Consider the following 15,729-nt stretch of genomic DNA (forward strand, 5'->3'; position numbering starts at 1 on the left):
TGGGAGCTGGTGCATGGGGACTGTAGAACGGGCCCAGAGTGAGAACTGCTGTTGGCTGTGGGGAGACAGACTGAGGGGACAGGAGGGAGGAAATCTGCAGCAGGGAATGCGTATGGAGGAAGACGGGACTGCCGTGGAAGCACGCACTATTGCTGAGTCACACGCAGGGGGAGGAGCCGCTATTGCAGCCTCTCTCTCCCCACACGCTGGCGCCTGCCAACAACAATATAAGAAGCCCACTCAGGGCTGACCCTTGCACGCCTGCTGCCGGGTGCCAGAAAAACCCCCGCCAGGGATGGCCCTCAAGTGCCTTATGCTGGGCACCAGAAAAGGCCCTCACTAGGGCCATACCTCTTGTGGCCGTGGCCGCGGCCGCAGGCTTCCCTGTGCTTTGGGTACCACCAGGGCTCCCGTGATCCAAGCAGTCATACCACCTCTGTGCCCGGTCCTCACAGGGGCAGACCCAAGAGCTCCAAGGCAGCCTCAGGACCAGACTCCTGTGGGTGGACCACACGCAGAGGTGGGGATAAAACTAAAGCTGAACCCCAGGGATGGGGCAAGTAAGGAAGGAGATCGAAAATCTTTCCATCAGCTGTACAAGCTGCAGATTAAATCCCCACAATCAGCTAGGTATACCCTGCATCTGTGAAATATCTGAGTAGACAATGAGTGTTCCCACAAATGAAAACGGTCTAGCTCTAGCAGCTGTGGACTTTGGGGGCAAGCACATGCAGGAATTGGGCCCTATCAGAGTCTCAGTGGTCCCCAAAGGGCCCACGGTAGGTCCAGAGACCAGCCCAGAGGCAGAGGAGAGCCTCTTGGGGAGGCAGAGGTGGGCTGTGGCTCACGGTGTGTGCAAGGACAGTTACATCGGAGACCCCAGGGAAACATAATTATTACTAATAATTTTATTTAAATTTTTTTTTTGGTTTCCTTTTCTTTCTCTTTTTTGTTTGTTGCTTTTTTGTGGGTTTTTTTGTTTTTTTGGGTTTTTTTAGTATTTTGGGATCTCTGTGTTTTATAACGTACTTTTATTTTTTATTTTTTTTATACATTTCTATTTTTACTTTGCTTTTATGTTGTTCTGTGCTCTTTTCCCTTATTTTTAGTTTTCCTCTTTTTCTTTAATATATTTTTCTTTTTTTCTTTTTTTTTAATATTTCCATTTCTAATTTGCTTTCTGTTGTCCTGTGTTTTTTCCTTTTATTTTATTTTATTATTTTTTAAAAATCATTTTTATAGGTTTGTTCTGTTTCCTTGCTTTATTCTTCAGGTGGCACGCTGCTTTGGTTTTGTTTTTAGGTTATGTGTTTTTGTTAGTTTTAATCCTAATTGTTTGATTTCATTCTTGAGTTCTTTTATTTGTCTGGTGGTTCTCTTGCTTTTTATTTTATTTGGTTCTGTTTTTGTTTCTTTTATGTGTGTGTGTGTGTGTGTGTGTGTGTGTGTGTTTCCTTGTTTCTATTTTTGTTTGTTTGATTTTGTTTTTACCATTTCCCTGGAGTTTGGTTTATCTTTTTTTTTTCTTTAATATATTTTCTTTTTTTTTTATATTTCTCTTTCTACATTGCTTTTCTATTGTTCTGTCCTTTCCCCTTTCTCGCTCTTTTTTTTAATATCATTTTTATCAGTTTGTTTTGTTTCTTTGCTTCATTCTTCAATTGGTACTCTGCTTTGGTTTTGTTTTTTGGTTTTGGGTTTTTGTCAGCTTTCTTCTTCACTGTTTAATTTTGTTCTTGGGTTCTTTTGTTTGTCTGGTTGTTCTCTGGCTATTTGATTTATTTGGTTCTGTTTTTGTTTCTTTTGTGTGTGTGCATGTCTCCTTCTTTCTGTTTGTTTGATTTTACTTTTTACTATTTGTCTGGGGTTTTGTCAGTCTTTTTTTTTTTTAACTCCTCTTTACTGCTGGGACGAACTACTTGCAGGGTCTTGGTGCCTCACCAGAAGTCGGGCCTGAGGCTCTGGAGTGGGAGCACTAAGTCCAGGATGCTGCACAATTAGAGAATTCCCAGCCCCAGGGAAGATTAATCACTGAGAGCTCTCATGGAGGCCTCTATCTGAATCCAAGACCCGGCTCCACCCAAGTGCCAGCAGCTCCCAGCACTGGACGCCTCACACCAAACAACAAACAAGACAGGAACACAAACGCACCCATCAGCACAAACACTACCTAAAGTCCTACTAAGCTCACAGACACCCCAAAACACACCACCTGACACGGCCCTGCTGATCAGAGGGAAAAGACTCAGCTCCACCCACCAGCACGCAGGCACCAGTCCCTCCCATCAGGAAGCCTACACAGGACACTGGACCAACCCCACCACTGGGGGCCAAGAACAGAAGCAAGAGGAACTACGAACCTTCAGCCTAGAGAAAGGAGACCTCAAACACTGTAAATTAGACAAAATGAGAAGACAGAGAAATATCTTACAGGCAAAAGAGCAATATAAAAACCGATAAGACCAAATAAATGAAGAGAAAAGAGGCAAACTACCTGAAAAAGAATTCAGAGTAATGATAGTAAAGATGATCCAAAATCTTGGAAATAGAATGGAGAAAATACAAGAAACGTTTAACGAGGACCTAGAAGAACTAAAGAGCAAACAAACAATGATGAACAACAGAATAAATGAAATTAAAAATTCTCTAGAAGGAATCAATAGAATAACCGAGGCAGAAGAACGGATAAGTGAGCCGGAAGATAGAATGATGAAAATAACTGCCACAGAGCAGAATAAAGAGAAAAGAATGAAAAGAATGGAGGACAGCATCAGAGACCTCTGGGACAACATTAAGCACACCAACATTCGAATTACAGGTGTCCCAGAAGAAGAAGAAAAAAAAGAAAGGGTCTGAGAAAATATTTGAAGAGATTATAGTTGAAAACTTTCCCAACATGGGAAAGGAAATAGTCAATCAAGTCCAGGAAGTGCAGAGAGTCCCATACAGGATAAATCCAAGGAGAAACACGCCGAGACAAATATTAATCAAACTAACAAAAATTAAACACAAAGAAAAAATATTAAAAGCAGCAAAGGAAAAGCAACAAATAACATACAAGGGGATCCCCATAATGTTAACAGCTGATCTTTCAGCAGAAACTCTACAGGCCAGAAGGGAGTGGCAGGATATATTTAAAGTGATGAAAGGGAAAAACCTACAACCAAAATTACTCTACCCGACAAGGATCTCATTCAGATTCAACGGAGAATTCAAATGCTTTACAGACAAGCAAAAGTTAAGAGAATTCAGCACCACCAAACCAGCTCTACAACAAATGCTAAAGGAACTTCTCTAGGCAGGAAACACAAGAGCAGGAAAAGACTTACAAAAACAAACCCAAGGGGGCTTCCCTGGTGGCACAGTCGTTAAGAATCCACCTGCCAAGGCAGGGGACAGAGGTTCGAGCCCTGGTCCAGGAAGATCCCACATGCCGCGGAGTAACTAAGCCCGTGATCCAGAACTACTGGGCCTGCGCTCTAGAGCCTGTGAGCCACAACTACTGAGACCGTGTGCCACAACTACTGAAGCCTGCTTGCCTAGAGCCCGTGCTCCTCAACAAGAGAAGCCACCACAATGAGAAGCCTGCGCACCACAATGAAGAGTAGCACCCCACTCACCGCAACTAGAGAAAGCCCACGCGCAGCAACGAAGACCCAACACAGCTAAAAATAAAATAAATAAAAAAATTTTTAAAAACCCAAACAATTAAGAAAACAGTAATAGGAACATACATATCAATAATTACCTTAAATGTAAAGGGATTAAATGCCCCAACCAAAAGACACAGACTGGCTGAATGGATACAAAAACAAGACCCATATATATGCTGTCTACAAAAGACTGACTTCAGACCTAGGGACACAAACAGAATGAAAGTGAGGGGATGGAAAAAGATATTCCATGCAAATGGAAATCAAAAGAAAGGTGGAGTAGCAAAACTCATATTAGACCAAATATACTTTAAAATAAAGACTTACAAGAGACAAGGAAGGACACTACATAATGATCAAGGCATCAATCCAAGAAGAAGATATAACAATTGTAAATATCTATGCACCCAACATAGGAGCACCTCAATACATAAGGCAAATGCTAACAGCCATAAAAGGGGAAATCAACAGTAACACAATAATAGTATGTGACTTTAACACCCCACTTACACCAGTGGACAGATCAGCCAAACAGAAAATAAATAAGGAAACACAAGCTTTAAATGACACATTAGACCAGATGGACTTAATTGATATTTATAGGACATTCCACCCAAAAACAACAGAATACACTTTCTTCTCAACTGCACACAGAACATTCTCCAGGATAGATCACATCTTCAGTCACAAATCAAGCCTCAGTAAATTTAAGAAAATTGAAATCGTATCAAGCATCTTTTCTAACCACAATGCTATGAGCCTAGATATCAATTACAGGAAAAAACCTTTAAAAAATACAAACACATGGAGGCTAAACAATATGCTACTAAACAACCAAGAAATCACTGAAGAAATCAAAGAGGAAATCAAAAAATAGCTAGAAACAAATGACAATGAAAACACGATGACCCAAAACCTATGGTATGCACCAAAGGCAGTTCTAAGAGGGAAGTTTATAGCAATACAATTCTACCTCAAGAAACAAGAAACATCTCAAATAAACAACTTCACCTTACACCTAAAGCAATTAGAGAAAGAAGAACAAAAAAAAAAAACCCAAAGTTAGCAGAAGGAAAGAAATCATAAAGATCAGATCAGAAATAAATGAAAAATAAATGAAGGAAACAACACCAAAGATCAATAAAACTAAAAGCTGGTTCTTTGAGAAGATGAACAAAATTGATAAACCATTAGCTAGCTTCATTAGGAAAAAAAGGGAGAAGACTCAAATCAACAGAATTAGAAATGAAAAAGGAGAAGTAACAACTGACACAGCAGGAAAACAAAGGATCATGAAAGATTACTACAAGCAACTATATGCCAATAAAATGGACAACCTGGAAGAAATGGACAAATTCTTAGAAAAGTACAACCTTCCAAGACTGAACCAGGAAGAAATAGAAAACATGAACAGACCAATCACAAGCACTGAAATTGACACTGTGATTAAAAATCTTCCAAAAACCAAAAGCCCAGGAGCAGGTGGCTTCACAGGCGAATTCTATCAAACATTTGGAGAAGAGCTAACACCTATCCTTCTCAAACTCTTCCAAAATATAGCAGAGGGAGAAACACTCCCAAACTCATTCTATGAGGCCACCATCACCCTGGTACCAAAAACCAGACAAAGATGTCACAAAAAAAGAAAATTACAGGCCAATATCACTGATGAACATAGATGCAAAAATCCTCAACAAAATACTAGCAAACAGAATCCAACAGCACATTAAAAGGATCATACACCATGGTCAAGTGGGGTTTATCCCAGGAATGCAAGGATTCTTCAATATATGCAAATCAATCAATGTGATACACCATATTCACAAACTGAAGGATAAAAATCATATGATCATCTCAGTAGATGCAGAAAAAGCTTCTGACAAAATTCAACACCCATTTATGATAAAAAAAACTCTCCAGAAAGTTAGCATAGAGGAAACCTAACTCAACATAATAAAAGCCATATATGATAAACCCACAGCCAACATCATTCTTAATGGTGAAAAACTGAAAACATTTCCTCTAAGATCAGGAATGAGACAAGGGTGCCCACTCTCACCACTATTATTCAACATAGTTTTGGAAGTTTTAGTCAGGGCAACAAGAGAAGAAAAAGAAATAAAAGGTATCAAAATTGGAAAAGAAGAAGTAAAAATGTCACTGTTTACAGATAACATGATAATATACATAGAAGATCCTAAAGATGCCACCAGAAAACTACTAGAGCTAATCAATGAATTTGGTAAAGTGGCAGGATACAAAATTAATGCACAGAAATCTCTTGCATTCCTATACAGTAAAAACGAAAAATCAGAAGGAGAAATCAAGGAAACACTCCCATTTACCACTGCAACAGAAAGAATAAAATACCTAGGAACAGACCTACCTAAGGAGGCAAAAGACCTGTATGCAGAAAACTATCAGACACTGATGAAAGAAATCAAAGACAATACAAACAAATGGAAAGATATACCATGTTCTTGGATTGGAAGAATCAACATTGTGAAAATGACTATACTACCCAAAGCAATCTACAGATTCAGTGCAATCCCTATCAAACTACCAATGGCATTTTTCACAGAACTAGAACAAAAAATTTTACTATTTGTATGGAAACACAAAGACCCTGAATATCCAAAGCAATCTTGAGAATGAAAAACGGAGCTGGAGGAATCAGGCTCCCTGACTCCAGACTATACTACAAAGCTACAGTAATCAAGACAGTATGGTGCTGGCACAAAAACAAAAATATATATCAGTGGAACAGGATAGAAAGCCCAGAGATAAACCCACACACATACGGTCACCTTATCTTTGACAAAGGAGGCAAGAATATACAATGGAGAAAAGACAATCTCTTCAATAAGTGGAGCTGGGCTTCCCTGGTGGCGCAGTGGTTCAGAATCTGCCTGCTAATGCAGGGGACACGGGTGTGAGCCCTGGTCTGGGAAGATCCCACATATCGCGGAGCAACTAGGCCCGCGAGCCACAACTACTGAGCCTGCGCATCTGGAGCCTGTGCTCCACAACAAGAGAGGCCACGATAGTGAGAGGCCCGCACACCACGATGAAGAGCGGCCCCCACTTGCCGCAACTAGAGAAAGCCCTCGCACAGAAACGAAGACCCAACACAGCCAAAAATAAATTAATTAATTAATAAAAAAAATAAGTGGAGCTGGGAAAACTGGACAAATACATGTAAAAGAGTGAAATTAGAACACTTCCTAACACCATACACAAAAATAAACTCAAAATGGAGTAAAGAGCTAAATGTAAGGCCAGACACTATTAAACTCTTAGAGGAAAACATAGGCAGAACACTCTATGACATAAATCACAGCAAGATCTTTTTTGACCCACCTCCTAGAGTAATGGAAATAAAATCAAAAATAAACAAATCAGACCTAATGAAACTTCGAAGCTTTTGCATAGCAAAGGAAACCATAAACAAGACAAAAAGACAACACTCAGAATGGGAAAAAATATTTGCAAATGAAGCAACTGACAAAGGATTAATCTCCAAAATATAGAAGCAGTTCATGCAGCTCAATATCAAAAAAACAAACAACCCAATCCAAAAATGGGCGGAAGACCTAAATAGACATTTCTCCAAAGAAGATATACAGATTGCCAACAAACACATGAAAGGATGCTCAACATCACTAATCATTAGAGAAATGCAAATCAAATCCACCATGAGGTATCACCTCAGACTGGTCAGAATGGCCATCATCAAAAAATCTACAAACAATAAATGCTGGAGAGGGTGTGGAGAAAAGGGAACCCTCTTGCACTGTTGATGGGAATGTAAATTGATACAGCCACTATGGAGAACAGTATGGAGGTTTCTTAAAAAACTAAAAATAGAACTACCATACTACCCAGCAATCCCACTACTGGGCATATACCCTGAGAAAACCATAATTCAAAAAGAGTCCTGGAGGGGGAGAGAAGATGGTGGAAGAGTAAGACGCGGAGATCACCTTCCTTCCCACAAATACAGTAGAAATACATCTACACGTGGAACTGCTCCTACAGAACACCCACTGAACGCTGGCAGAAAACGTCCGACCTCTAAACAGGCAAGAAACTCCCCCCGTACTTGGGTAGGGCAAAAGAAAAAAGAAATAACAGAGACAAAAGAATAGGGACGGCACCTGCACCAGTGGGAGGGAGCTGTGAAGGAGGAAAGATTTCCACGCACTAGGAAGCCCCTTCGCGGGCAGAGACTGCGGGTGGCAGAGGGGGGAAGCTTCGGAGCCACGGAAGAGAGCGCAGCCACAGGCGTGCGGAGGGCAAAGCGGAGAGCTTCCTGCACAGAGGCTCGGCAACGAGCAGCACTCACCAGCCCGAGAGGCTTGTCTGCTCCCCCGCCGGGGCGGGCGGGGCTGGGAACTGAGGCTTGGGCTTCGGTCAGATCGCAGGGAGAGGACTGGGGTTGGCGGCGTAAACACAGCCTGAAGGGGTTAGTGCACCACAGCTAGCCGGGAGGGAGTCCGGGGAAAAAGTCTGCAGCTGCCGAAGAGGCAAGAGACTTTTTCTTCCCTCTTTGTTTCCTGGTGCGCGAGGAGAGGGGATTCAGAGCGCCGCCTAAACGAACTCCAGAGACGGGCGCGAGCCGCGGCTAACAGCGCGGATCCCACAGCAACAGGGGCGCAGAGGGGAAAACGGAGAGACTCCCGCGCAGAGGCTCGGCGTCGAGCAGCGCTCACCAGCCCGAGAGGCTTGTCTGCTCCCCCGCCGGGGCGGGCGGGGCTGGGAGCTGAGGCTCGGGCTTCGGTCGGATCGCAGGGAGAGGACTGGGGCTGGCGGCGTGAACACAGCCTGAAGGGGTTAGCGCACCACAGCTGGCTGGGAGGGAGTCCGGGAAAAAGTCTGCAGCTGCCGAAGAGGCAAGAGACTTTTTCTTGCCTCTTTGTTTCACGGCGCGCAAGGAGAGGGGATTCAGAGCGCCGCCTAAACAAGCTCCACAGACGGTCGCGAGCCGCAGCGATCAGCGCGGGCCCCAGAGACGGGCGTGAGACGCTGGGGCTGCTGCTGCCGCCTCCAAAAAGCCTGTGTGTGAGCACAGGTCACTCTCCACACCGCCCCTCCCGGGAGCCTGTGCAGCCCGCCACCGCCAGGCTCCCGTGATCCGGGGACAAGTTCCCCGGGAGAACGCACGGCGCACCTCAGGCTGCTGCAACGTCACGCCGGCCTCGGCCGCCGAAGGCTCGCCCCGCCTCCTCCGTACCCCTCCCTCCCCGCGGCCTGGGTGAGCCAGAGCCCCCGAAGCAGCTGCTCCTTTAACCCCGTCCTGTCTGGGTGGGGAACAGACGCCCTCAGGTGACCTACACGCAGAGGCGGGTCCAAATCCAAAGCTGATCCCCAGGAGCTGTGCGAACAGGGAAGAGAAGGGGAAATCTCTCCCAGCAGCCTCAGAAGCAGCAGATTAAAACTCCACAAACAACTTGATGTGCCTGCATCTGTTGAATACCTGAAGAGACAACGAATCATCCCCAATTCAGGAGGTGGACTTTCGGAGCAGGATATATTAATTTTTCCCCGTTTCCTTTTTTTTGTGAGTGTATATGTATATGCTTCTGGTTGAGATTTTGTCTGTATAGCTCTGCTTTATAATAGCTTTATTTTACTTCACTATATTATAGCCTCTTTCTTTCTTTCTTTCTATTTTTTCTCCCTTTTACTCTGAGCCGTGTGGACGAAAGGCTCTTGGTCCTCCAGCCAGGCATCAGGGCCGTGCCTCTGAGGTGGGAGAGCCAACTTCAGGACACTGGTCCACAAGAGACCTCCCAGCTCCACGTAATACCAAACGGCAAAAATCTCTCAGAGATCTCCATCTCAACGTCAAGACCCAGCTTCACTCAACGACCAGCAAGCTACAGTGCTGGACACCCTATGCCAAACAACTAGCAAGACAGGAACACAGCCCCATCCATTAGCAGAAAGGCTGCCTAAAATCATAATAAGGCCACAGACACCCCAAAATACACCACCAGACGTGGACGTGCCCACCAGAGAGACAAGATCCAGCCTCATCCACCAGAACTCAGGCACTAGTTCCCTCCACCAGGAAGCCTACACAAGCCACTGAACCAACCTTAGCCACTGGGGACAGATACCAAAAACAATGGGAACTACGAACCTGCAGCCTGCGAAAAGGAGACCCCAAACACAGTAAGATAAGCAAAATGAGACGACAGAAAAACACACAGCAGATGAAGGAGCAGGGTCAAAACACACCAGACTTAACAAATGAAGAGGAAATAGGTAGTCTACCTGAAAAAGAATTCAGAATAATGATAGTAAGGATGATCCAAAATCTTGGAAATAGAATAGACAAAATGCAAGAAACATTTAACAAGGACGTAGAAGAACTAAAGAGGAACCAAGCAATGATGAAAAACACAATAAATGAAATTAAAAATACTCTAGATGGGATCAATAGCAGAATAACTGAGGCAGAAGAAAGGATAAGTGACCTGGAAGATAAAATGGTGGAAATAACTACTGCAGAGCAGGATAAAGAAAAAAGAATGAAAAGAACTCAGGAGAGTCTCAGAGACCTCTGGGACAACATTAAACGCACCAATATTCGAATTATAGGGGTCTCAGAAGAAGAAGAGAAAAAGAAAGGGACTGAGAAAATATTTGAAGAGATTATAGTTGAAAACTTCCCTAATATGGGAAAGGAAATAGTTAATCAAGTCCTGGAAGCACAGAGAGTCCCATACAGGATAAACCCAAGGAGAAACATGCCAAGACACATATTAATCAAACTGTCAAAAATTAAATATAAGGAAAACATATTAAAGGCAGCAAGGGAAAAACAGCAAATAACACACAAGGGAATCCCCATAAGGTTAACATCTGATCTTTCAGCAGAAACTCTGCAAGCCAGAAGGGAGTGGCAGGATATACTTAAACTGATGAAGGAGAAAAACCTACAACCAAGATTACTCTACCCAGCAAGGATCTCATTCAGATGTGATGGAGAAATTAAAACCTTTACAGACAAGCAAAAGCTGAGAGAGTTCAGCACCACCAAACCAGCTTTACAACAAATGCTAAAGGAACTTCTCTAGGCAAGAAACACAAGAGAAGGAAAACACCTTCAATAACAAACCCAAAACATTTAAGAAAATGGGAATAGGAACATACATATCGATAATTACCTTGAATGTAAATGGATTAAATGCTCCCACCAGAAGACACAGGCTGGCTGAATGGATACAGAAACAAGACCCATATATATGCTGTCTACAAGAGACCCACTTCAGACCTAGAGACACATATAGACTGAAAGTGAGGAGATGGAAAAAGATATTCCATGCAAATGGAAATCAAAAGAAAGCTGGAGTAGCAATTCTCATATCAGACAAAATAGACTTTAAAATAAAGACTATTACAAGAGACAAAGAAGGACACTATATAATGATCAAGGGATCGATCCAAGAGGAAGGTATAACAATTGTAAATATTTATGCACCCAACATAGGAGCACCTCAATACATAAGGCAAATACTAACAGCCATAAAAGGGGAAATCGACAGCAACACGATCATAGTAGGGGACTTTAACACCCCACTTTCACCAATGGACAGATCATCCAAAATGAAAATAAATAAGGAAACACAAGCTTTAAATGATACATTAAACAAGATGGACTTAATTGATATTTATAGGACATTCCACCCAAAAACAACAGAATACACATTTTTCTCAAGTGCTCATGGAACATTCTCCAGGATAGATCATATCTTGGGTCACAATCAAGCCTTGGTAAATTTAAGAAAATTGAAATCGTATCAAGTATCTTTTCCGACCACAACGCTATGAGACTAGATATCAATTACAGGAAAAGATCTGTAAAAAATACAAACACATGGAGGCTACACAATACACTGCTTAATAACGAAGTGATCACTGAAGAAATCAAAGGGGAATTCAAAAAATACCTAGAAACAAATGACAATGGAGATACGACGACCCAAAACCTATGGGACGCAGCAAAAGCAGTGCTAAGAGGGAAGTTTATAGCAATACAAGCCTACCTCAAGAAACAGGAAACATCTCGAATAAACAACCTAACCTTGCACCTAAAGCAATTAGAGAAAGAAGAACAAAAAAACCCCAAAGCCAGCAGAAGGAAAGAAATTATAAAGATCAGGTCAGAAATAAATGAAAAAGAAATGAAGGAAACAATAGCAAAAATCAATGAAACTAAAAGCTGGTTCTTTGAGAAGATAAACAAAATTGATAAACCATTAGCCAGACTCATCAAGAGAAAAAGGGAGAAGACTCAAATCAATAGAATTAGAAATGAAAAAGGAGAAGTAACCACTGACACTGCAGAAATACAAAAGATCATGAGAGATTACTACAAGCAACTCTATGCCAATAAAATGGACAACCTGGAAGAAATGGACAGATTCTTAGAAATGCACAAACTGCCAAGACTGAAGCAGGAAGAAATAGAAAATATGAACAGACCAATCACAAGCACTGAAATTGAAACTGTGATTAAAAACCTTCCAACAAACAAAAGCCCAGGACCAGATGGCTTCACAGGTGAATTCTATCAAACATTTAGAGAAGAGCTAACACCTATCCTTCTCAAACTCTTCCAAAATATTGCAGAGGGAGGAACACTCCCAAACTCATTCTATGAGGCCACCATCACCCTGATACCAAAACCAGACAAAGATGTCACAAAGAAAGAAAACTACAGGCCAATATCACTGATGAACATAGATGCAAAAATCCTCAACAAAATACTAGCAAACAGAATCCAACAGCACATTAAAAGGATCATACACCATGATCAAGTGGGGTTTATCCCAGGAATGCAAGGATTCTTCAATATACGCAAATCAATCAACGTGATACACCATATTAACAAACTGAAGGAGAAAAACCATATGATCATCTCAATAGATGCAGAGAAAGCTTTCGACAAAATTCAACACCCATTTATGATAAAAGCCCTGCAGAAAGTAGGCATAGAGGGAACTTTCCTCAACATAATAAAGGCCATATATGACAAACCCACAGCCAACATTGTCCTCAATGGTGAAAAACTGAAACCATTTCCACTAAGATCAGGAACAAGACAAGGTTGCCCACTCTCACCACTATTATTCAACATAGTTTTGGAAGTGTTAGCCACAGCAATCAGAGAAGACAAAGAAATAAAAGGAATCCAAATCGGAAAACAAGAAGTAAAGCTGTCACTGTTTGCAGATGATATGATACTATACATAGAGAATCCTAAAGATGCTACCAGAAAACTCCTAGAGCTAATCAATGAATTTGGTAAAGTAGCAGGATACAAAATTAATGCACAGAAATCTCTTGCATTTCTATACACTAATGACGAAAAATCTGAAAGTGAAATTAAGAAAACACTCCCGTTTACCATTGCAACAAAAAGAATAAAATATCTAGGAATAAACCTACCTAAGGAGACAAAAGACCTGTATGCAGAAAATTATAAGACACTGATGAAAGAAATTAAAGATGATACAAATAGATGGAGAGATATACCATGTTCCTGGATTGGAAGAATCAACATTGTGAAAATGACTCTACTACCCAAAGCAATCTACAGATTCAATGCAATCCCTATCAAACTACCACTGGCATTTTTCACAGAACTAGAACAAAAAATTTCACAATTTGTTTGGAAACACAAAAGACCCCGAATAGCCAAAGCAATCTTGAGAACGAAAAATGGAGCTGGGGGAATCAGGCTCCCTGACTTCAGACTATATTACAAAACTACAGTAATCAAGACAGTTTGGTACTGGCACAAAAGCAGAAATATAGATCAATGGAACAGGATAGAAAGCCCAGAGATAAACCCACACACATATGGTCACCTTATCTTTGATAAAGGAGGCAAGAATATACAGTGGAGAAAAGACAGCCTCTTCAATAAGTGGTGCTGGGAAAATTGGACAGATACATGTAAAAGTATGAAATTAGAACACTCCCTGACACCATGCACAAAAATAAACTCAAAATGGATTAAAGACCTAAATGTAAGGCCAGACACTATCAAACTCTTAGAGGAAAACATAGGCAGAACACTCTATGACATACATCACAGCAAGATTCTTTTTGACCCAGCTCCCAGAGAAATGGAAATAAAAACACAAATAAACAAATGGGACCTAATGAAACTTAAAAGCTTTTGCACAGCAAAGGAAACCATAAACAAGACCAAAAGACAACCCTCAGAATGGGAGAAAATATTTGCAAATGAAGCAACTGACAAAGGATTAATCTCCAAGATTTACAAGCAGCTCATGCAGCTCAATAACAAAAAAACGAACAACCCAATCCAAAAATGGGCAGAAGACCTAAATAGACATTTCTCCAAAGAAGATATACAGACGGCCAACAGACACATGAAAGAATGCTCAACATCATTAATCATTAGAGAAATGCAAATCAAAACTACAATGAGATATCATCTCACACTGATCAGAATGGCCATCATCAAGAAATCTAGAAACAATAAATGCTGGAGAGGGTGTGGAGGAAAGGGAACACTCTTGCACTGTTGGTGGGAATGTAAATTGATACAGCCACTATGGAGAACAGTATGGAGGTTCCTTAAAAAACTACAAATAGAACTACTATACGACCCAGCAATCCCACTACTGGGCATATACCCTGAGAAAACCATAGTTCAAAAAGAGTCATGTACCAAAATGTTCATTGCAGCTCTATTTACAATAGCCAGGACATGGAAGCAACCTAAATGTCCATCGACAGATGAATGGATAAAGAAGATGTGGCACATATATACAATGGAATATTACTCAGCCATAAAAAGAAATGAAATGGAGGTATTTGTAATGAGGTGGATGGAGTTAGAGTCTGTCATACAGAGTGAAGTAAGTCAGAAAGAGAAAAACAAATACAGTATGCTAACACATATATATGGAATCTAAGGGAAAAAAAAAAAAGCCATGAAGAACCTAGTGGCAAGACAGGAATAAAGACACAGACCTACTAGAGAATGGACTTGAGGATATGGGGAGGGAGTGGGGTGAGATGTGACAGGGTAAGAGAGTGTCATGGACATATATACACTACCAAATGTAAAATAGATAGCTAGTGGGAAGCAGCCACATAGCACAGGGAGATCAGCTCGGTGCTTTGTGACCACCTAGAGGGGTGGGATGGGGAGGGTGGGAGGGAGGGAGATGCAAGAGGGAAGAGATATGGGAACATATTGTATGTGTATAACTGATTCACTTTGTTATAAAGCAGAAGCTAACACGCCATTGTAAGGCAATTATACTTCAATAAAGATGTTTAAAAAAAAATTAAAAAATTAAAAAAAATTAAAAAAAAAAAAAAAAGAGTCCTGTACTACAATGTTCATTGCAGCACTATTTACAATTGCCAGGACATGGAAGCAACTTAAATGTCCATCGACAGATGAATAGATAAAGAAGATGTGGCACATATATACAATGGAATATTACTCAGCCATGAAAAGGAACGAAATTGAGTATTTTGTAATGAGGTGGATGGACCTAGAGTCTGTCATACAGAATGAAGTAAGTCAGAAAGAGAAAAACAAATACCGGATGCTAATGCACATATATGGAATCTAAAAAAACAGTACTGATGAACCTAGTGGCAGGGCAGGAATAAAGACACAGATGTAGAGAATGGACTTGAGGACACAGTGGGGAACGGGAAGCTGGGACGAAGTGAGAGAGAAGCATTGACATATAACCACTACCAAATGTAAAATGGATGGCCAGTGGGAAGCAGCCGCATAGCACAGGGAGAGGAGCTCGATGCTTTGTGACGACCGAGAGGGGAGGGATAGGGAGGATGGGAGGGAGGCTCAAGAGGAAGGGGATATGGGGATATAAGTATACTTATAGCTGATTCACTTTGTTGTACAACAGAAACTAACACAACATTGTAAAGCAATTATACTCCAATAAAGATATATAAAAAAAAAACGAGGGTAACGATAATGGCTGCTACTTACGGAGTATATTTATGCCAAAAAGAGCACTAATTATTTCACATACATTATTCCACT

The 15,729-nt window shown here is 41.4% G+C and overlaps 1 long non-coding RNA gene across 1 annotated transcript in view; it reads right to left on the bottom strand.

Moving 5' to 3' along the window:
- Nucleotides 1–1,422: 1,422 nt before the first annotated feature.
- LOC309643171 overlaps nucleotides 1,423–15,729 on the bottom strand; it is a 124,552-nt gene continuing 110,245 nt past the window's right edge. The window contains exon 2 of the long non-coding RNA XR_014253605.1: nucleotides 1,423–7,590. This is a non-coding gene — a long non-coding RNA (uncharacterized lncRNA). The remainder of the gene's footprint in view (nucleotides 7,591–15,729) is intronic.

The sequence above is a fragment of the Balaenoptera physalus genome (assembly GCF_965194825.1).
Source record: "Balaenoptera physalus genome assembly, chromosome: 14".
Taxonomy (NCBI): domain Eukaryota; kingdom Metazoa; phylum Chordata; class Mammalia; order Artiodactyla; family Balaenopteridae; genus Balaenoptera; species Balaenoptera physalus.